Raw genomic sequence first — 23,771 nt, forward strand, 5'->3', positions numbered from 1 at the left:
AATCTTCACGGGTTTACACAAATGTACGTGCACTACAAAGTATAGACGCGATGTTTAATTTTTCACACCTGCCCTGTAAAAGAAGACATACAAAGTGGATCGGGTGGTCAATCGATACAAAGTTTGGAAGATGACCTTCTCTCTGGTCGACACACCTTCAGCACCACAAAGAGAAGCGTTAATACTCTCAACAATTTGGTCCATTCAAGGGCGCACCAAATTCATAGAATAATACCCCTCAAGCACATTGTCATATGTCAAAGGCTGACATCCCATGTATAGCACATGAAATACAGGATACGCAGATATTCAGATACGCAGAGTATTTTCATTTTGGGCAAATGACAGGTGATATGAAGTGGATCTTTCACTATGAACAGGAAGCAAGCGAGATTCCGTCAAATGCGCAACCTGGAGTTTTCTGCCATCAGGACAAGTCTCGGTTCATTCATGTTACCATGGCAACGTACATAGGGGGAATTTGATACTCCATCCATCCTCTTCTTCAGGGTGTATCAGATCTTTGCTACAACTTAGCGTTAGTTTGTGTTAAGGTAGTTACGACCGCTTTAGGGCAAAGATCTTTGTGCAACAGTCCCCTAATCTTGTTCAGAGTATACTCTTGCTGTTGAAGACTGGTTGCAAGGAGAATATATTGGAAATAATGAAAGTTTACAAGAAGATGTATGGTAGGCTCATCTTTCGCAGCTGGAACATTGTGCAGATTACACAGACAGCAAACCAACTTAAAGTTTCAGTTACTCTTATCAACTCTTTCAGACAGTATGAGTGTTAACAAACGCTGAGAATGTTATTCAGAAAAACTGAATACACCTTTTTACAGTATGTTTCGTTTGATATTATGTTTCCTGTGGGCAAATTCCCTCCCACACAGTCATCAGGAATCCGATGCACAAAGTATAACCACTGATGTAATTGAAAGTTTTGATCACCCACCTACTGTGTCAAACATTTGAACACTGTACTGTCAACACGTACTGTGGCGCTGATGGCCTTCCATAAACACTTCACGTGACATGGAGGGAATACTTGAATACTTGGCATTTGAAGCCTTTTTTGACGGTGAGAACAATTATACTCTACAGAATTACAACAGGGAGATATACGAGGAATCTGTTATTAATGGTTCCTTTAGTGTCCTTTGGTTTTTACGTTTGTTTTACGTCAGAATGGTAAAGAGAGTTGCTGCACCAGAAAACAGGAGAGACACACAAGCATGAAGATGGATTTCTTCTAATACCGTATACTTTAAATAACTGGATGTGATTTATGTACCCTAAAATATATATGTGTTTCTGTCGAACTGACGACGTTGTTAGTTGTTGTGTAGATACTGGTGAGCGAGAGCACCGTAAACAGGTACTTCCGGTAGGTCACGTGATAGCATAATGGAAGGAAGCAGGAAGAGATTCAAGTCTCACTTGTTTGGGTAAAAGCACGGAGCGGTGCCTGCGGAAAAAAACCCCAAAGAAAACCCCAAACAATCCAGGTGATTCTTCGATTCAAAGTGTACGGTTTCTCCCACATTTCACAGCGAACTGCCGCGCCGCGAGATGATTGGACCACCCATGTCCCCTAAACGAGATGACTTAGAGTAAGTGGTGTTATAATAGTTTTCGATTTTGTAAAAAGTGGATTTTGGTTTTTCCCGGGAACCAGACTCCAAACGTATTTTGCTCTTAACACCAAATGGTGTCTGTTTCTGAGGATAGACAAGATTGGGTACTTTGTTGCCTTCATATATGCAATACATTGAACACTGTGTCCGCATGTCCAAGTAAAGGAAAGCAGTAGGGTTGGTAAGAGCTGAGGTGAACTGGAGTATGAAATGACGTTCAAGATGTTTGAACGTATATACGTATACGCGTTGACGCACTGTTCAAAATGGTGGTAATGAGAGAGCCAGCGAGATGTGGACGTCTGAAGTACACCAAGGTTGACAAGGGCTAGAACATGTCTTGCAGTTTGCAGACCTTCCAAGGGTAAAGGCACAAACATTATTTTTGTTAATGATATATATTAGTCTTAAAATAAGTGATGGAAACTCCATAATCCATATCGATCAAGACATTGGAGTGTGAAGGCAGGTATTAGCAATTTACACTCATCAAAACATGCTGACTCAGCAGTGATGTAAGAAAGCAGCCCTGTGTCTTTGTTCAGACACGAATGGTATACCATTCCTAACGAAAACCGTTCAGAGGCTTGAACGTTCTGTATGAACGATGTGTGTGAATGAGTTGAACAGAATTCCATTGGCAGGTTTATGTAGGAGGAAAACCTGGAGTAATGCAGGTATCTGATATTTAACAAATTGGTAAAACCCACGTGCACAGATGCGGTGTTGACCTGCCTATAAACCTCAACAGGGCGAACCGTGATTCTGCCCAACGATCATAAATTCCCGGAATGCCCAAGGGACGCAACTTCGCATCGGTACATACGGAGCGTGAATCGACTTGACACCCGTGTCTCTGCTAATACAAGGCACTGACTCCTATAGCTGGGGGAGCTGTGAAAACGACCAGTTCATATTTCCATTCAAGGATAAGTGTTACATACACTGGACGAAATACGTTAGGGATATTGATATTTGTAGGATTGATATTTCATCAGTGTGTCAGTAGATAAATATATCATTATTCTCAATTTGACAATTTACATATACCGGTCACTACTTTTGCCCAGTATATATATTATACATAATCATGTAAGTTACAATGTTAAAGGCTTCAGTAAAACGTTCTATAGTGGCGTGGTTGTGGGATAGCTTAATGGATAAAGCGTTCTCTCGTTCCTGACATGGGTACGATGTGTGAAGCAAATATATCTGGTGTCCCCACTGCGTTATTGATGAAATACTACTAAAAGAGACGTAAAACCAAACTTACTCATTTATGGGCTAGAAAACTTTTTAAACGCATCGGTCACAAATGTGATGTCCGTTGCAATTCCCGTGATTTCAGGTGAACTGAATTGACCAGCTTTTGCATGTATTTATGACGGGTGTTGTCAGTGGGACAGCATACACTCGCCGTTCGCATCACTATTTGGATAGTTATTCGGAAACTCATGATAAGAATATAGTCGAAATCGGCACAATGTAGAGTTTTATTCTGGATGTGGATTATCCTTATTTTATACAAAAATTATAACAAACTTGTTAAATCTGATGTGAGAGAGTCTATAGAAACTGACTCAATAAGGAGAGGAGACACAAAATACAGACTGACTTTCTTACTTTTAAATTATATCCTTTCCATTAGCTTTTGGGAATGCGACAAATACATCTAATTTCCAATGTTAAATGAATCATCCAAAAATGCACCGACCAAGGACGGGATAAAATTATCGTATTGCGCCGCACTATCAAACGGATTTTTCTGCATGTGAATCCTAACATCCGGTTTCACCGGAAATCGTCTGCCAGAGGACAAAAGGCCGAGAAAGGTAAACACAGCCTCCTCTCTGTTAGAACTTCATGGCGATTCAATCCGATATTTCAAAAGCTCACCTTGGTGCGTTTTCTTCCACGTCTAAGTGAATTTAAACTACTTCCCATTGTTTATTGAGAAACAGGCAACAATGACGTTACTGGGTGTATCGTCCTCTAGAACGATGGTATATATAAACGTGAAACATACCATTCACAAATACACGGCTGAATATTCGTTCACACCTGCCATTTCATACCCTGTCGGGGTAGTCACTGAAATCTTTATATCAAATAATATAGTGCGACTTTGCTTAGAAAATATGTCATGGCGTTCAGACGGTAATTTACTTCTAATGATGCAATTTGTCTCTTGTTATTTAGTAAAGATACAAGCCAGAGGTCCTTGCGTTGGCGTTCATTTATCTTCTAATGAACTGCAAAAGTGTATGTTAAAAATAGATTTTCCCCTCAAGGTTGTCACGTTTTTCAACCCTCATAGGCGGTCCTCATCTAATCACGGACACCCACAACCACATCCACATCCACGCCCACACTTATAGTCACACTCCCGAATTCACTCTACAAACTGTCTCTCAGATTATTGAGGTTATGTAATCGTTAGATATGAGCGACACAAAGTCAGATGGAGAGTTTCTGGAATTCTCTAGAGATCCCGAGTGCCGTGAATCATAGTTGGCACTCGTTACGGCTACGGAAGCCTGGAACAGCATATTTCAGACAGTATCCAGACCCTGTAGACGACTATCCAGTGCCTTCCACCATGGGAAAGGGTTGTCTCCACGTGCGTGCAGTGTTACTCAAATCCTTCAAATCCCATCGAGGATGTTTTGTTTATACAGCATTCACGTGCACCAGACAGATTTAAAAGCCATGTGTGTATATTGACAAGGAGCAAACAACCCGTTACCTATCACATTTTTCATGTGAGTTCCTACTTACAATCAGATAAAAGCCTAGGCACAGGGATGTGCATGAATCTGTGTCTATACTTTGACCTGTGTGTGTGTAGGTGTCCCTATCTGTACATATGTATATGACTGTCCTGTGCCAGTATCTGTCACCCTATCGTAATATCAATGTTACCGGAGTCTAAACCGGAACCTCCGCCTGTGTCTCTAGGTGTCTCTATCTGTACTTATGTATCTGACTGTCCTGTTTCAGTATCGGTCACCCTAACGTAATATCAGTGTAACTTGAGTCTATGCCTGGACCTCTACCTGTGTCTGTTGTCGTTTCTGTGTGTACGACTACATGTGCATCTGACTCTCTGCCGTTAAACGTAATATTAATGATAGCTGCCTTACATACCTGCGTATTTATAGCAGTGTCTCTTGGACTGTGTTCGTGTCTGCGATGCCAAAAGTCTTTTCGTTAATAAACTCAAGGCTTAACAGTGTTATGAAGCTGTCACCCTGTGAAATGACAATATCAATACACAAAAATGCCCTTAATTGCCTTACCTGTCATGATGAAAGAATGTATTGTTTTCAGCATTGATTCGGGAAAGAGACATCGGTTCAGGAAGTATTTATAGTTGGCGTTCTGGGACAGCCTGGCACCAGCGACTTTCAGGAATCGTTGTCAGATCACGCGTTGGTACATCGTGTACAAAGTAATATCAGATTAAAAGCCACACATTCCTTCCTTCCACGGGTTGTATCAAGGCCTTCTGGTTTATTAGTAGAAACGTCCACTTAATGATATGAAAATGGGTAGGGCAATCACTATGAAATTAAAGAAACGCAGAGCACAAACTATGTTCTGGAAAATTGCAAATTCAAGTGAAGGCTGTTAATTGAAACTGCGAGGAAGAACAACTGTGTTATGGAACTTGATGGCTTGAAACTTCCTTTATCAAATGTCGAACGTTCAACAGAAAAGGATAATAAACAGAGATGTTTTGAGATGTGGACAATATGCTACATTGGATGAAAGGTTCAGAAACTTGGAAATGATTTTTAGAAACCACTGAAATATGAGGACGAAATTGATTCCACGAAACATAATGCAAACAGGGGTGGACCATAGCACTCGAAAGGCTCTGAACGGTGTGCTATAGGGGATAGCGTCCAATAGGATCAGCCAGGTGCATTAAATCTACACGTGATATCGTCATGACATGATGTAAAGATCGGGTAAACAACCCAAAACGCTATTCACAGTAACCACTTAGATTCGCTTTCAGTTTTATTTATGTTGATTTGCATTAAATTTAGATAATCTAACTGGACATTGTCACACATAAGAAAATAATGGCCACAGACAATTATAACAATGCCTCAATTTTTCGTCACACTCGGGGGACATGACAGTACAGATATCAATAACCTACATGCATTACAGTTGTTGGGCAGTTATTTGTGTGTTGTAATCTAAATTCCAAGAACCATTTTTGCAGTGGTAGAGAATAAAACAGTAATACACAGGTACCCCTTTGCATCATGATGGTATTTCCTTGTCGTTTGTGCTTTACACACTGTACCCATGTTGGGAATCAAACCGGGGTTTAAGCGACGCTTAAACCACTGGACCACCCCTGCGCCCCACGAAGTATAAAGTAAGATATAAAATGCGTCATTATTTTGCCACAAAAACGCAATTTCTCAACCACAGTAATTTCAATTTTACAACACGGCAGGGAACACTAGAAATGAACTTCACACATTGCACCCATATGGGGAATCGAACTTGGGTCTTTGGCGTGACGAGCGAACACCTTAACCTCTAGGCTTCACCTATTTCCATTTGTGAAAGTGAGTAGAATAATAAAAATATAAGACTAAAGAAAATGATACTGGTGATGATAAATTTGGTACTTCTTCGTTTAGTATTTTGGTGAAATTTTCTTTTATAGCTCAGACACTGTACATGCACGGGGAGACGTCAACTGTACCACACCTTTGGGCGTTTTATCAAGTCAAAAGCACCGTCAAGTGGCTACAACATTATGCGAGGAAATAAGCATTCGTTCTGACAAAAACACCAGATTTGTCCCTGGCATCCAGTGAATGCCACTGCAGGGAATTACGGTGATTGTTATGAGCAGAATCAGTATGTGTCTGGAGATTCCAATTCCATTTCAGTGAGTAGCGAACCCGAACTGTACACCTAAGCGTGTACTTAACATATTACGTTGTAAATGAACTCATTGTTAGAACCATCACGATCGACCACAAATCATTATGTTTTTCACAGTCTGGTCGTATTGCGGAATTAGTTCATTTCATCAGTTAACTGATCCATCCGAAATGTAAATATTCAAATATATCATTTCACTCGATTAGTGCGCTTTAGCTTCAATGTAGTTTTCAGGATGTTCGTGATTTGACATCATGAGTCACTTTGCTAAATCTCCTGGTTCTGTTTATAATGTGGTTACAATCAGTGCTGATTTAATGTTCTTAAACCTGTAAATATCTACATCCATAACACTAAACGATTTAAATAACTCCATCTGTACATATCTTTACTCTTTTTCTGCCTCTTGTTGAACTTTGTTGTAATATACTGTTGTAACTGGATGGGTTATATAAGTTGGATTTCTTAATTGAATACAATATGTTTCAATCAATCATGTGGTGCTGATGCCAAGTTTTTTTTCAGAAATATTGTGTGAAATAAAGTGTTAATACTAGGGTAAATTCAACTATTTATCAAGTTACGTTACTCAGGACGTTTTTCTGTTTGATGTTTAGTGTAAATATGGTTGGCTGGTTGTTGTTTTTGGTGGTTGTGGTGTTGTTTAAAGGCGCACTCAGCGACAATCGAACCTGGACCAGACAAGCCAGTGATCATTAGCATAATCATCGATCTACGCAACGATGATATGTGTCATGTTAACGACTCGATCCCGTTAGTCGCCTCCGACGACAAGAATGGATTACAATTCTAACCCGGATTCTATCTGGTAGTGCGAGTAGAGACGAATACTGGCCTGATCAACGTTCAAGATCGAAAGGCTTACTTGGAATTATGTCAGACGTTATGCATATATATACACACAAGATACGTAGTCATATTTGGAGTCGAATAAATCTTGGATCTTTATTAGGTGACAAAAGAGACATGTTAATGGGTCTCAGTATCCCTAGCAACCGGTCCGCTTCAAAATCAACATGTCCAGAACGCCCAGAAGACGCATTCAGTATAGTGTACAGTGAACTGGCAACTTCTAACATTAGCGTAAGGAGAAATACAAACCATTTTTCATAAATATAGGTTCAGAACCGCGCGACCCAATTTGCTATCATTGTAGTTTCGTGAAACACAAAACATATATTGACATTTTCGCCCTCCGATCTGATAAAATCCGAGTTGGCTAGCTAACATTGCTAACCGAACAAAATCCTGAGGATGGCGTGGTTCAGTGAGAGGATGGTGAGAACACGTGTTTTTGTTGGCATTTCTTTTGTTTTCCAGGAGATACATACTTAGGGCTGCAATGGTATCCTTAACATATTGCAGTCACTGTGATATACCTCTCACATAGATATCTGCCAACATGGAGCATTCCACAGACACTACAAAACCTTCAAATGCTAGAACTTAATTACCTGCGTGCAGCACTCTGTTTTACACAGGTGTGGAAACTGGGGATTGAAATTGTTATTGAGATTGTTCTTCTGATGTCAGTGCTTAGAAACCGGGAAGGCAGTATTTAACCGAAATAATATTTTTGAGAGTTTTAAGTATGAACCTTGTATCTTCGGTTCTGGTTAAAGAGGAACAGAATGCCAAGTGGTTTGGCTCATAAGAGATAAATGATAAAACGCTCAAAATTCATTTGCGATTATCTTTGAGGAGCAGACATAGACAGCATACTTGGTACAGGATACCCATGTAGGCTTCTTGTGCCACATCGCCTCTTTCATCTAACATCAACGCTGCAACATGTGCAGCTTTTGTTACTTAGATAAGTACATCTGTCAAAACAACGTCTTTGAAGTCACCAGGTACATGTTTAATGAAAAGCTAAAGTTTAACCAAACTCATTTGAACAAAGGTAGCTTTGTATCTTGTATTCAATGTTGCTGACACAGGGTTCGAAGTCAATCAAAATACGAGGATTGGCTTACACAACTAATGCTTCTTTGTGTGGGCGAGCATCACTAAGATTTTGCTTTTAACTCACCTTTAAATCGTGTGATGTTTAACGGTACTCCAGGTGTACTCGTGTCAGCCTACAGGGAGGTATGTCAAGGACAATAGGCTACCATCTAGTCTTTGAAATGAACAGATATTAAAGAAAGAACAATTCCTGCATAATAATCATTAAATATAATGAAGTAGCCTCGAGACTTTCGTTTTTAACACCTGAAACCGATTGCTTACCGTATATTTAGACTACAATCAAAGACACCTTATTTTGGTAAGTGTCTGTGGTGGTTCCCCAGACAGATCGATATGTCCACCACATATCGTCATCATCAATCAGTGGCTATTTGCTATCAACAACTTAACATGTCCTCCAGGCACAGATAAGAAGTGATTTATTAGAGGTCACTGTTCGGAACAATTCTCAGTCCTGTCAGCTGGTGCTCATTGGGAAAATGTATTGTGAACGATGCGTTGGTTTTTCCACCTGATGAGGTTGTTAGTTAGATCCTGTGCAGTGTTTACCTCTACACTACATGTTAAATGGGCGTGTTGTCTAGAGAGTGATTGCCTTAAAACAAGACTAATATTCGTAACAGCTACCAAATGGTATAAATTAAAATAAGGATAATGATACTGCTCTATAACACCACCCCACGAAGCTCAATGTATGCACAGACAGATGATAAATGCACTGAATTTAATTAGCACTGCACCTTAAAAGCGAAATGTTGTTCTGTGAGTATTTTGGTGTCATCCAGTTCTACAGAGAGTTAAATTTATTTATTTATCACTATTTCAAAATCTAGTTATCATACAACCATTCACTGAGTGAGATCTAGAGTATTGCTTTAAAGGTGTCCGCGATATGATCGAGATCCCAAATGAATCAACAGATAAGCAATAGCGCCGGAGATTATTCAAGACGACATATATAGCTAACAGCAAGGGCTGAGTTTGGGAACAAAACTAAGTCTGTATTACATGTGATAGGATCAGAGTTAAATATGGACAGAGGTCGTTTGTTTCGTCATCGTGGTAACATCAAGGACCTGAGTCATTTTCCTCATCAGTAAAGCTAACCGCCGTTATAGAGCTGGATTACTTATAAAGTTAACTCATCTTCCTCCCTCAAGGGGAAAGGGGATGTGATCAGAGAATGTTGCTGCCCTTATCTCGCCAGAAACCGATTTGGAACTGGAAGTCCTTGTGGCCACAGTCTCTGTACCTCACCCATGCTCTTGGAATTAAAACATCAGTTAAAATGTTGAGACTTGCCCCGGGTTTCCTTCTCACATTTTGCAGTGTTATAACATGAATACTGCTCACTTTCAGACTCACTTTTGAGGTATTGTCGGGGCTATAGATTTTTTTATGAAAAGATCGTCACTACAGAAGAGTGTCATACGTCATGCCCATGGAGATCGCTTCATAAGGGATTTAGCATTTCAGAAAGGACAGAGCAGAAGGTGAAATAATGCGGTTCAGGAACTGTGAGACAGAATAATTCAAAGAACGCGCATATAAAAGCATAACCCAGTACAGATATTATCGTTCATCGGCATAGCAGGGTTTTGGCTTGTTGAGGCTATACAAATGTAAACTGTGTGTTTGACCTTTGTTTGATTGACCGTATGATGAGATAAGGAAAGGGATGGTCATTACAAATAGGCAAAGCTTCCGGTCAAGGTATCTTCTCTGTATACTAGGTTTCCGGTAGCCGGTATGGCTGCCATATTGACGTGCCTGGATTGAACCTTTTCATAGCCGTGTCAGCACATGAACTATATCAATGGCCCATGTGATAAAGATCATGTGGGTATGGAAAACATGTGTCACACACGCGGAAATAATATAAACCTGCTTTATGTGTATTCATCTACAAGACGATATCACATCTGGTGCAAATAAGTGAAAACGTTTTGAAAATCAGTAGCACAGTTACAGGGAATGATTATCATCGACAGTTTTGCGATGACGCGTCTTTTCTGACATACTGATGTGTAGGCTTTTTCTTCTTACACAATACAATTTGTGTGCTTTCTTATGTGTGAACGTTTCCAATGCTTCTTCTTGCATAATGCATAGGTATACAAGATTTCTTGTTGGTTTGTTCCTTAACGCCCCACTCAGCAATATTCCAGCTATATGGCGGCGGTGTGTAAATAATGAAATCTGGACCACACATTCCAGTGATCCATAGCGTGAGCATTGATCTACCCAACTGGGATACGGTGACATGAGTCAACCAAGTCAGTGGACCATCCGATCCTGTGACAAGCATGGGTTTGTGAAGACCAGTCCTAACCCGGATCTTTATGGTTCTGGTATACAAGAGAGTTATTACGGGACTGTACGGCCATGAATAGTTTGTTGTTGTTTTTAATTCGGGAAACAACTTTTTTTCGGCGAACTGTCATCACCGAGTCATGATTGCTATTTTGCCTTTTACTCAGTATAAAATCTTTTTTCATTTTTCGAGGGTGACTGATTGTGTTCTCCAGCTTTGACATTTCAGCTTACATTACGACACACAGAACATGTATATGTGAACATGTATGATAATATTAAAGTGTTTAAAAATTTAAAGTTACTTACAATCAGTTCATATTTCGTGTCTATACCTTTGAATTACTCGAATGCTTGTCTCGGCATCAATGCAGCAGGAATTCCTAACATGCAATCACTACAAGCCTCAACCATGTTATTATATTAATCTATGAAATGTGTAGTTTCAAATGAGATACACGTGGTGCCACAACCAATACGCTATTCCCTAATAGCTTCCTGCCATACAACGTATGCAATTATCGGTGTATTCACAAATGCAATTTATTACAAAATCAAAGTCTTAACTATACCTTGGGCATACCGGAAGGTTCCTCAGGGTCACTTTTGACATTTTTATTGTCCTCCAGTGGATACTGACATCCTCAATGAGCTGCCGTTACAAATTAAGTCAGAGTTTATTATGTTTTAATGTAAATCATGAAGGCAGTACTTTGTGATTATATAGATTTAGCATGCATAGACAATTCTGTTCATGCACATTATATGCGGTCGGCCGGACGTCGCCATGTTGCTCCTCGGTGTGATGTGTGCTATCGGCGCCTTGTAAAACCAATTTATACAATCATGGATAAAAATACTTCATTAGGTTTTGATTCCAAGCTTCAGCATTTTATTAAATTTGTTGAATAACACACATTGCTATCGATATTTTGATTCGGCCTTTAATTTCAAACCAATGAAATGCATGCTTTCTGATAAATGTTCGATAGCGTTCTGTATAGCTGCAAAGATGCGTCTGCTGGTAAACTATTGTCATGTTGGAACCCATGTGTGGACCCTGTGTCGATGCTTCTGTGCCACGATCGAGTTTCATAATAAACTCAGTAGTGTTATCAGTTGTGCTTAGTTGCGAAACAGGATTCATAGCTTGCGTGATTGATTGACTGTGACAAGAAACTCTTCATCGCAAGCAGCATTCCAGCAGCTGTTGGTTTCAGCAATTCAACTGTTCGCTGCACACACAAACAAGACCTTTCACGGACTATCTCGCGAGTTTTATCAAACGGTTTTCAACCAAGGATGCAGCAGTAAACCCTTTGTCGAATATGTTTTAACTAATAGGATATTTCCACAACAGACCCATCAGGGACAAAAATGGAGCCTTTGCATATATTTGGTTGAAAGGAGAGAAGCTCCACAGACAAAAGCCCCTCGGACAAAAGCATTTTTTGGACAAAAGTCCCTTTGGACAAATGCCCCATAGCAATAACCACATATGAGACAGAAGCCCCACATTATGCTTTCTGAAGGTGGTAGGAAGTGGGGCTTGAGGAGGAGGTTGGTCGGTCTTGAGTGATTAATTAAGATACTTAATTTTTTTCCTCAAGGATGGTCTTGAGGAGGAAATTAATATAGTTTTTGTGTTAACAGTATCTTCTCATTGTTTCATTCAATTAAGTGTTAAGTGTTAAAAGGATCTGCTTAGTAGGCAATGTCAAGACTGCAAAGTCTGTTGTACTCAATATCAGGTTTCATCTGACAAGTAGCGCTGCTCAGAAAGTATGTGTGTTCAAATGCTATGTTGACCTTTTTACATTAAGATGTAAATAAATCTTGTTAAATCTTAATTATATTCGTATATATTATCTGGGGCTTTTGTCTGAGATGTCTGGAACTTTTGTCCAAGGGGCTTCTGTCTTGTGGGGCTTTTGTCAAGCAATCATTTGGTTTGAGTTTCACAGGTAGTTAAGGGTACGGTAATATGTTTGCGAACTCATTGTATCGCCACTTTTACTTGTTATTATAGTGATTCACAGACACCAAATATATTAAAAATGTTAGGATCGGTCTTATGTTCACACAATAAAATCAAGAAATGCACTCTCTTGAAAGTGGATATTATCGTTAAGACTCGGTTGTTGTGTAAGAGGCTAACATCAAGTGGAAGTGAGACTGTAAACGGAAAAAACGCAAGCCAGTAATAGAGAAGGACACGCTTACCTTTCTCGCGAGGGCCTGGTGTTGTAATGGCTTTTTAGTAGCCCTTTTCAAATGATTTAATCCAACATTTCTTCTTGTGACTTGGAATCTGTTTTGGTCGAGGCTAATGTCTCTGACGTGGACGCTTATGCTTCTTAACTATGTTGTCCATCAACATCAATATTGAAAAGATCGGTATTTGATAAATATACTTGCATGCCTTCTAAAGAAACAATTGTATGTTTTCATTTGAAACAACGTCAGGTTGCAAAGACATCTAGCATTGTTATTACATTTTCGCTGTCTACTACAGTAGTACTACAATTTAGGTCGAATATACCCTGTTATGCACCTAAAATATCCATCCAGGAACATTTTAATAAGAAACTGGCTGTTTTTCTCTTAAAGTCTTCAATGTTTTTTATAGTGCGCTGTCATCTCTATACCGTAAAGATACCTTAATACATGGATACCGTTATATTGACATGCACTATATACCTCTTACTGGCGCATGTTCGGAAGTCTATAGCGCCGGCCTTCTGAAAAAATATCACAGGTGACCGTCCAGATGAAACATCACTTTCATTTGCAGACAAGGAACTAAATCTGGATGTTTTTACATTCAAACACGACAGCTGAAACTGAATATCTGTCTGGCGCAGATTCTCGACAGCCTAATAAATCGGAACAGTTCATATGGAATAACAGTCATAACGCAGCTTATGCAACGGCACGTACACTGTGGAATTAATGTCATTTACGCATCACTTTTCAATTACTGGAATTGACATGATATGCACAGAGGAAGACAAGTAGCTTTGATCTCTTCCAGCTTCAACAGACAGGCTCTAGCGACACTGATAACGTGTTTGAAGACTTTGGAAGCACGAGGTACACACTGATGTCACGTGTTATTAGGAGATGGACATGTTCCCTAAGTCGCTAAAATACCAGTGGGTTAAGATGGATTTCTAGGTGATGGTGTGAAATGATATTTGTCTCCTCTGTAAAGGCCTCTTTGTGTATTATAACGCTTCGCTTAGCAATTCTGTAGGACGGTTGTCAATGAAATCTGGGCCTGACAATCAGGTGATTGATACTGTAAGCAGCGATACACACAGTCGGTGATACACAATTTACCTGGTCTGTGACGATGGCCGTCAGATCCTTGACCTTGACAGATTGGTTGACGAACGCAAAGCCGGAATCTCCGGTTTAAGTGGAACGGTGAAGTGTGACTTTATCCTGATGATAACGGCCGATAGCGGGCAACTGCACTGAAACTTTTTTTCACCGGCCATCGGAGCGTTGAGATAGCCAAGTTGTTAAAGCGTTCTCTCGCCATGCCGTAGACTTGGGTTCTGTTCCACACATCGGCACAATGTGCGAAACCTTTTACTGATGTGATATTTATGAAAAATTGCTAAAAGTGGCGTAAAGCTGTAGTCACTCATTCACTTGACCGTAACGTGAAAAAACGGAGGTACGCAAGAATTGGCCCTTGGTTAACTGTCTAGGGTTCACAGTCTGTGACCATACGTCGTTGGAACGTTTTGCACTCAATCACATCCTGAATGACAACAGGTTTTTATACGTTTTATTTTCATGTCATTTTGCAAAATGTCCACAGAAAGTCAATTAGCAAAATGTGTTTGCCTGGAGGTTTTCATTGATTATAATTATTTGTCATTGACAAATTCTGCATACCTAAAACGACCAAACCCTTTCTGCATCGTCTCTTCTGAGTCGGTTGTATTAATCTGACTATATCACGTGTTAATTATGACTATAATAGTCATGACAATGAAAAATAAGAGCGGATCCTGTCCTACTGGCGGCATCCTTCATAAACTAAATCAAAACTAACCTAACATATGTCATATTTGGGATGACACTTTCTTAGCAAATATGACATACAGTGGAAGCTGTCAAAACCGGCATCTGTCCAACTCGGCACTGACACAAAATCTCAGTCCCATCCACGGCCTGTACATTTCTCATCAGCTCTACAATACGGCACATTGTCTAAACCCGATTATTTCTTCAGTCCCAATGAGTGCCGGTTTAGACAGCTTCCACTGTATGTTAGATTTGACCACTTTCAAAATGGCATCCTGTAATAATAGATCAAATCTATTTAATTGTTTACCTGAAACAACACGGGATCATATGGTACACGCGTATAAACCATTACTTTGCTGCCTGTTATTAATTTTGTGTGTGTAATCTAGATAACGTTGCTTAATCGGACAATCAGCAACTCATTGATACTGTCACATTCTAAAAATACCGAGACTGGTGTTAGTCAATATTGCGAAAAACATCACTATCCTATCACAAAAATCAATTACCCATCCTGCTAATTATTTCACCGATACTAAAATATTGCATATATGTTCAATAGTACTCACCATGGGGTTAATAGGTATAGCTAGGGTACTGATTCATGGAAAACTTGGCCATGGTTCGGAACAGAAGGCAGACTGAAGGGAAGGGTTTTCTATTATAGGAAATATAAATACAAGCCCACACGCGCACATGGCTGGGCGAATGCACAGGCCCTCGTTGTGGTAGAGATGTTGCAATGTCTACGGAGACGTTGGTGATGTACCATTGCTGTCAGAGTCAGTGGAAAACAGTATACAAGAGTTCTATGTTCGGATGCATTTTGACACACTTAACGAGTGTACACCGTTTAATAAGGTAGGTGCTGTGCCTCTGGTGCGCTGTGTATCTCATTTAGGTCATGTTTCCCCTTACTTGAATCTTTGGTGGAAGTAGAAGCACTGTAATAGTTGGAATTCTGCGGAATATATTTGTTCCTAAACATCCAGGACGATTGCAAAATTTAATGTTTTATTAGTTTGTCCTGTATCTTGTTTGATTCTTAATTGTATTACCTGAACAATAATCTCCTTGTAACTTAAATACTAATAACTTTCAAAACCTTTTATCTCTTATCGCATTTCTATATGTACTTTATGACAAATACTTTGAAGGATGTCAAAATATAAACTCGATATTTGGTTCCGTTACATAGCCTTTTTACCCAAACATTCTTCAGTGGTGAGGCAACCCTGTTAAAGGTGTGCTCATCACACCGAGGACCCGAGATTTGTTCCTAACATGGGTAGATTATCAAGCCCATTTCTAATTCTCCTCGCCCTGATATTGCTGAAAAATATTCAGTTATTCAACCCGGCGTAGTATGTCTATTTAGGGTATATATATTTGAGAATCATTAAGAAATGCTGAAAAGTAGAAAAGAAACATTATCTTAACAAATGTAAGAATAAGGCTCTGTGATATTTCATAGCCTATAACAGGTTGCATGAGTTGAATACTCCCCTGGGAGTTGTCTTGGTTAAAAGAATGCCAAAGAAAAGACATCCGTTGGTCAAAGGAACACCCAAGCGTGTACTAGTTGCTTGAATATGTGCTCTATATAAATATCCTACACAAATTCATGACAATTATCTCATCGAGTGACAAACACAGTTGTTTGTTCCACATTATGAAAAGTCTTTATGCCCCAACCAACACATAACCGTCAGAACTACACGAAGGTGAAGTGTAATGAGGATCCTCGTACAAATGTATTCCATATAAAAATGAGTAGCCTAACAATGATTTCCTTGAGGTGAAGTACTGACATCAATCTCCCAAAAGAGGAAGAAGCCATAATGATTCCACCAGCCTTTCGTCTGTGATTCACTAAAAACAAACATTTGGTTTAGAACAGATTCTGTTTATGGGAATATGATTCATAATGCATAAAGAAACAACAACAAATTCAGACATGTTGAAGAAACAGCAGCTGTTTCGCGTGAAACATGGAAAATAGCATACAATCACCCCTCCCTGTTAGGTTTTCTTTCACTATATCCTTACCCTCTTCACCTTTCTGAAGCAAATATTGAATATACGTTTCACCTAGAAAATGGAAAATAGCATATAACCACCCCTTCCTTCACTGGATCAGTGTATATTCTAGAACTGAAAATCTAGGGTGGATTTGTCGCCTCCTTAAAAAAAAGGATGGGTGGGGTTGGGGGTTGGGTTGGAAAATGTAGGAGGGAATACCTGTTTTACCGTCTTTCAAAATAGTGTGGATGTACGAGGGTTATTGCAACCACCACCAGTGAAACTATTGCTCATTTTATTTTGGCTACAATAGTCACATAGCACCAAGTTTATTTTGAAGAGCCATGGCCATTCTTGCAACCATTTCTTTCTGAAAAATACTTGGTTGGGGGGTTTTTTAGAGTCGGAGGGACCGGGGTCAGTCTTGGTCGCCTTTCGATTCACACGCCTCCTTAACAGGCGTATCGGTCTGAGGAGACATGGCGGATACTGATGCTTTCTCAGTGGTATTTTGTGAAAACAAATAAGTTATTTTCATTCTTTTGGGTGGCATTACCACAAACATTTGTAAATAAGAATTTCGTATTCAACTTTCATATTCGTAGTCGTCTGTAACTTCAAGTGATAATATTGTCTGATTTCGAAAATGAAGCTAAAACAAACTGATGTTCTAATAAAGATCGACGAAACTATGTTTTGCAAGTGGTGTACACAAGCACTATGTTTAGAGTTCATAGTCTAACGTTGTCAATTAATTAATTAATCAAATCGTAACTTCATCGAAAAATGTTATCTATTTCATACTGATATGAATGGAATTTCGTTTCCCCGGTGTCGATAGTGGTTTTAACCAAGGGTGGTTACTCTGTTATGTTTACATGTTGTCACTCGAACTTGACTCTGTCAATCGCGCGTCCTAAAATAGACACTGCTAGATCCTTATCCTCTTCACCTTCCTGAAGCAAGTATTGGTCACAAGGTTCCCCTAGAACATGGAACACCAACACCCCCCCCCACCCCCACCCCCCCACTATATCCTTTCCTTTAACATATCCTTACCCCTATTCATCTTTCCGAAGCAAATATTAATCATAGTCATCATCACCATGAACAGCAGGATAATTTGCGAACTCACAAACGTGAATTACCATACATATTGCTCTGTATTACATCGCTGGGTAATATTGTGAGTAACAAAACTACATTTGAAAGTCTAATGACAGTAGTAAGACACTTCGGTCATTCCGTTTCCACGAGACAATCCAGACGCCATCCATGGAGAAAGCATTTCCCTGTTGGTGGACATAGTATTTGAAGAGGCCAAGATCCATGACATGAAGTGATTGAAATATAATCTCTGGAGACTTTAACGGCGTTATCAAGCCGGAGTTCGTTATGACAGAGTGCCACATTGCTTGATAAAGGAAGAGCAGTTGTACATGGAATACACTGATAATATCATTGGCTATCCTCAAGAGGATCTTGAACCACATCCATATCTAGAGTACCCTCAATGGCTACCAGGATGTAGCCACGAGGGCTGGTAGATAGCACCATGGTAAGAGCAACTGTTTCCTGACATTGCTTAGAGAGATTGTTTCCTAGATCACTTGGTACGTTCTGTTGTCACATGAGCAGAATAAAACACTACTTAGAACGGTTGTTTCCTAAATCTAGAGTACCGTGCACCAAATACATGATGTTGTCACAGATGCTGGTATATAGCACATTGCTTGGAGTAGGTGTTTCCTAGATCAAGAGATCCGTGCACCAAACACATGATGTTGTCACACGTGCTGGTATATAGCACATTGCTTGGAATAGTTGTTTCCTAGATCAAGAGATTCGTGCACCAAATGCATGATGTTGTCATACGTGCAGGTATATAGCACATTGCTTGGAGAAGTTGTTTCCGGGAAAGTACCAATCACATGTTTTTGTCAGCATCTCTATAAATAATACACGTCTGAGATCCGGTTTTCCATAACATTAAGCTGGCGCCGTGATATTCGTGGAATAACGTTCCAAGCGTTGATAAACCAAAGTACTGCAACGCAAGTACTTAAATAGAATTATAAATTATAAGTCCACACTGAACGGTCGTTATGCACTTCAAAGCAGGTAACGACGCCTAACGTCACATTCATCACCGTCTCATCTTAACGCTTGATGTATCCTCTGGAACAAACTGAAATTGCAATTTTCGGAAACTGCGTTTATCTTCACGTTTCATCAAATGACTTTTGTATTGGGAGTAAAGTGCTCAAGCTTATCCTGAAATGATGAATACTGGAAACTTAGGCTAAATAAAGCAAAGTGAAATGTTTCTTGGGCATTGGCGCGTTACATCTATTTGTGCACGTAACAATTTTTTATTGCCATTTAAAAAATTGACTTTGCCGCGTCCCGATCATACATTTGTCCAATATAAGAATGAGTGTCTGTAAGAACGATTGTGACTGAATATACCACTCATTAACACGTCCTTACACACTTTTCCAAGCTGTATTTCTGAGAGAAAAAATGAAAATGTGTTCCGCCCTCGTCACTCTTTTTTCAGTCAAAATTAAAAAAAGAGCCATTCCGCCCTCTTCACTTTTTAAAACAATGTGCCCGAGAAACATTTTTTTGCAGCCTTATGGGATGTTGCATAAAGAACAGGGTCCCGATCAACAAAGATTGTGTGGAGCTATTCCATTCGTAAGCCTATGTGAGCTGTAGAGTTGCAGGTTCTTAAACTGAAGACATCCATTATAAAACGAATTTCCAGAGACGGTCCTGGTATTCTTGCTCGGTGATCAACATTCATAGTTTCTGCTGTTTCCTCCATTTTATTTCACCTGGAATTAATCACTTAAGTTTCAGCTAGATACCCTGCAGCACAGGGTTCTTCGGTATTTAATGGCTGTCTGAAGTACGAACATGATAACAATGGCATATGATAGGACATCCTGCCGTACTTCTGAAACAATTTTCTGGCGTGCTCGTATCACTGGGTAATAGCCAGTCACAATTTGAAAACGTCAAACTAGAAAGTAAACACCCTCGACCGTGTGCCGCAAAGTATTAACAAGTGCGTAGACACAAATATGATTTATGTTTGAATTGAAGGGTGAGAGAACAGTAGTGGCAGCAACAACAGCACCAGTAGTAGTTGTTGTTGTATGAGTAGGAACAAAAATGACAATAGCATTAGAATTAGTAGTATCCATAGGTAACAGTAGTAGAAGTAGGAAACGGATACGCTGTAAGAGTTGCATTGGTCTTAATAGCATTAAAAGACGTATCAGCAGGAGTAGCAGTTCCGGTAGTAGCTGCCGAAAGTAAGGGTATTGTTGTGGCAGTAGTACATCAGTTAGAGGTGCAGTTAATGAAGTCACATTAGAAGTAGAAGTAATGGAATGATGCTCAGTCTGGTATTTTGGTCGGCACCAATATCACAACATCATTATCTCAGCATCATTATCTCTTACACATGGTTAAATGATTACGAACGCTCATAACTGAACTAAGATTGCCTCTTACCAACAGATTCTTATTTCCAAGAGATAATTAGACAACATACAACGGAAACACGTTTTAATTCCGGACATAAATATCTATAAAAAATCTCAAAACCTGAGATATGTCACTTCATCAAATAAACAGACCTCGGGACAATGAAGATCGATGTTTTCACCTAATCTTAATGGTTAGTAATTGATTCGAACGTCAGCCCTGGGTTCAGCCTGTCTAAGCGCTCTTTACGTCACTTGAGCTGGGGCTCCTTTCTTCGGTCCAAGTTCTCGGGGTCGAGTGACACTCGGACGGTATTGACAAAAAACTTGTTTTAGATAAAACCAGAGTGCTTCTGTCTCGTGGATTGGCATGAAGACGTCATCGGTAATGTTTGTGTTTAGCCCTGTGTCTGTGTTGTCATGTTCCAAGACGATATTGCAGCAGGACGTTGCCAAAGTCGTGTTCCATTTGAAGCTGATACAGAAAATGCCAATATATAATCGCTTACTAAGTAAGGACTATCCCCGTGGTGCACGAAGCGTGGCTTTTGAGTCTGGATATTTTTAACCTTTGCTACAGCCCTTAACGGCTGCAGTCTCAACACAGGCTGGTACATTTCTGTCAGAGGTGTGGAAATCGTACAGAGCATGACTATGACAAAGGAATCTGGTGTCTTGAGGTGAGTTAATAAACCCCAGCACTTCCATGTAGCCCTCATGCTAATTTTGTACCTTTCATCCTGCACCGAAACACCAAACCACATTTCCATGTATTCACGGTTTGCTAATTGCGCTGACTCAATTACTAAAGAAACGTTTTACCGCAACATTTCAGTTGTCCCTCACTGTGCGTTGCGGTTGTTGCCACTTGGGCAGGACACGCTTTCTTACTCTTTTGGTGAACCCCTGGTGCATTTGCTGGTGTTCAGTAATATATTCCTCTACTTTTCCCAGCTATTTGTTCTTGACAGCAGATTCTCGGGGGTATTTTCTGTCGTTTTCGTTTCAGTATACATATATGTATGTGTTTGTAAAATGACAACCTTCACAAAAATCTACAGGGAACCTTTAGAATTATATTCTAAAGGAATAAACGTGACATTTGGGGTCATTAGGCAGTCATTATGATAGTAATATTGATTCAAGCATTACAATAACCACATTATCTCCTAATTTAATCAGTCTGATCAAAAACCATCACTCAAGAAGACCGTGTAACTGTGCATATGACATGTCTTAGTTCCACAAAGAACACCAGCTATAGGTTCCACATAGAACACCAGGTATAGGTTCCACAAAGAACACCAGCTATAGGTTCCACAAAGAACGCCAGGTATAGGTTCCACAAAGAACACCAGCTATAGGTTCCACAAAGAACACCAGGTATAGGTTCCACAAAGAACACTTGCAATAACGCTGGACTGAACGTTAAGATAAGACTGCCAGGTATAGTCCCTCATCAAATGTTACAACACTGGCAAATGCAAGCTGCCATGTTTACTCATCTTATTCAGTTTAAGTGTTAGGATTCAGTCAACGAGGTCTGATGTCACTACATGCTGTCAGTCATTCTGACAATGGCCTCAAACCTACTCATAGGTGTCCCCCTATGTGACGTTTTGCCTCTATGAATTCATCATAACCTGCAAATAAATCAGAACACGGTGTTTACCAATCCAAAATGTGTGAAAATCATTTATTCACTGACCACGCTTGTGATATTGTAGACAGTTAATGGTGTCTGTCAGATATTTACCAACCCGTGACGAGCAAGTCTCGTGGGACGTCAAGTAGTGAGTCTGGCTTCCTAAATCGCGTGAGGATAGACGCTAAATCAATACTTTTCGCTACATGCTGCATCGGTTTTGCTCATCTTCGTCATAAAGGGCGACTCGAGCACATGCGGTAAGTTCACGCCATTTTAATCGTGTATTGGTGTTATCAGATGTCCTTAGACCATCATGCCGTTACTATGACATTGTCGTTTCAAAATATTACTATTGTTTCGGCTTGGGGGAGCAGGTCCTATAAACCGTGGAGACGACAACGTTTATTCTACCAAATACCACACAATAAGATTGTCTCTGGTTCTATCCTACCTTGTGATTAAAGTGGAATGCATGATACGTACCATAATTTACTTTTCTTGTATAAATTCTTGTATAAATGAACCTATTTCATTTGTGATATTCATCTTTACTGATTATGAAAGATACAGTATGTCACTTGTGCATTATACAGTCCTGGATTCAACCGCTAAACGGTTCCACGATATAGCATTACATGCATCGTGTACACTATGAATGAGACTTAAATGCATTCATGCACTCATTCGTTTTGAAACCACATACACATCTGGCGAATGTAGAGATACATGCACAAAGCCCTACAAATAAAACTTACATTAAAAGCTAATGAAATGTGAAATGGACATTCACTACACGCTGACACCAAACATCCTTCCACTTTCTGTTCATGAATCTAATTATGAAAATCCAAGAGCAGAAGTTTCACTTAATGTTTAACCTGGGCAATTTCGCACATGTATGTTTTTGGACTTTATTTACACGTCAATTTGAGGGAAAATGCTTGGTTTTCGGAAAATGCGACGTGTTCATTCGCACTCATAAACACGTGTAAAGCAAGTCAAAGCTCTACCTGAATACATACGGGCACATGTGGAGCAAACAACTCAGATCACTATGGATAGTTTATAAAATCACATTTATAGGTCACTCTTGATGAACGGCAGGTATAAACCACAAACTATGTCGTTCATTGTAGTCGTTATTCACGTAATTGCCTAAAATCATTTTCTGAATGCCTTTCTTGTCGTTATGAAATATGTGAGTGTAATCCTGATGTCCGATGTAACATGCTGCCATACTGCTGGTGCTTTGCTAAATCCGCGATAGATGAGCTCCTTCGTAAGACTTCTTAAGATTTCGTAAGACTTCGTAAGGGGCGCGGTGGGCGAGCTGTCTAAGGCGCCAGGCTACTAATCCAGCGAGCTTGGAGGCGCCGGGATCGAGCCCGCCCGTGACTGGGCGTAAACACCTTGGAGTCAACATAGTGTGCAGATTCTTTCAGTGTTGTCACAACCCCCTAGTGTGCAGTACACATCCCTGTGCACTTAAAAGAACCCACGAATCCGTTGGTATATGACCAGATGGTGGCCAAACGGATACGTACAAACACCTAGTTGCGGGTACAGCAGCGTGCAGTAAACATGGACAAAGTACTGTGACTATGTGTCCACCCAGTCCACCCAGGTACCTCGTAAGGATGGGAAAGCCACATGAACTCATTAACTCGATGAGTCTGGTAAGGCTGCAAGAGTTGTATGA

At 39.9% G+C, this 23,771-nt stretch overlaps 1 protein-coding gene across 1 annotated transcript in view; it reads left to right on the plus strand.

The window, feature by feature from the left end:
- The first annotated feature begins 2,742 nt into the window (after positions 1-2,742).
- LOC137290399 (U6 snRNA-associated Sm-like protein LSm4) overlaps positions 2,743-23,771 on the plus strand; it is a 439,957-nt gene continuing 418,928 nt past the window's right edge. Inside the window, exon 1 of the mRNA XM_067821306.1 lies at positions 2,743-2,747. The gene's annotated coding sequence lies outside the window, so the exon portion shown is untranslated. The remainder of the gene's footprint in view (positions 2,748-23,771) is intronic.

Source organism: Haliotis asinina, chromosome 7 (genome assembly GCF_037392515.1).
Source record: "Haliotis asinina isolate JCU_RB_2024 chromosome 7, JCU_Hal_asi_v2, whole genome shotgun sequence".
NCBI classification, from domain to species: Eukaryota; Metazoa; Mollusca; class Gastropoda; order Lepetellida; family Haliotidae; genus Haliotis; species Haliotis asinina.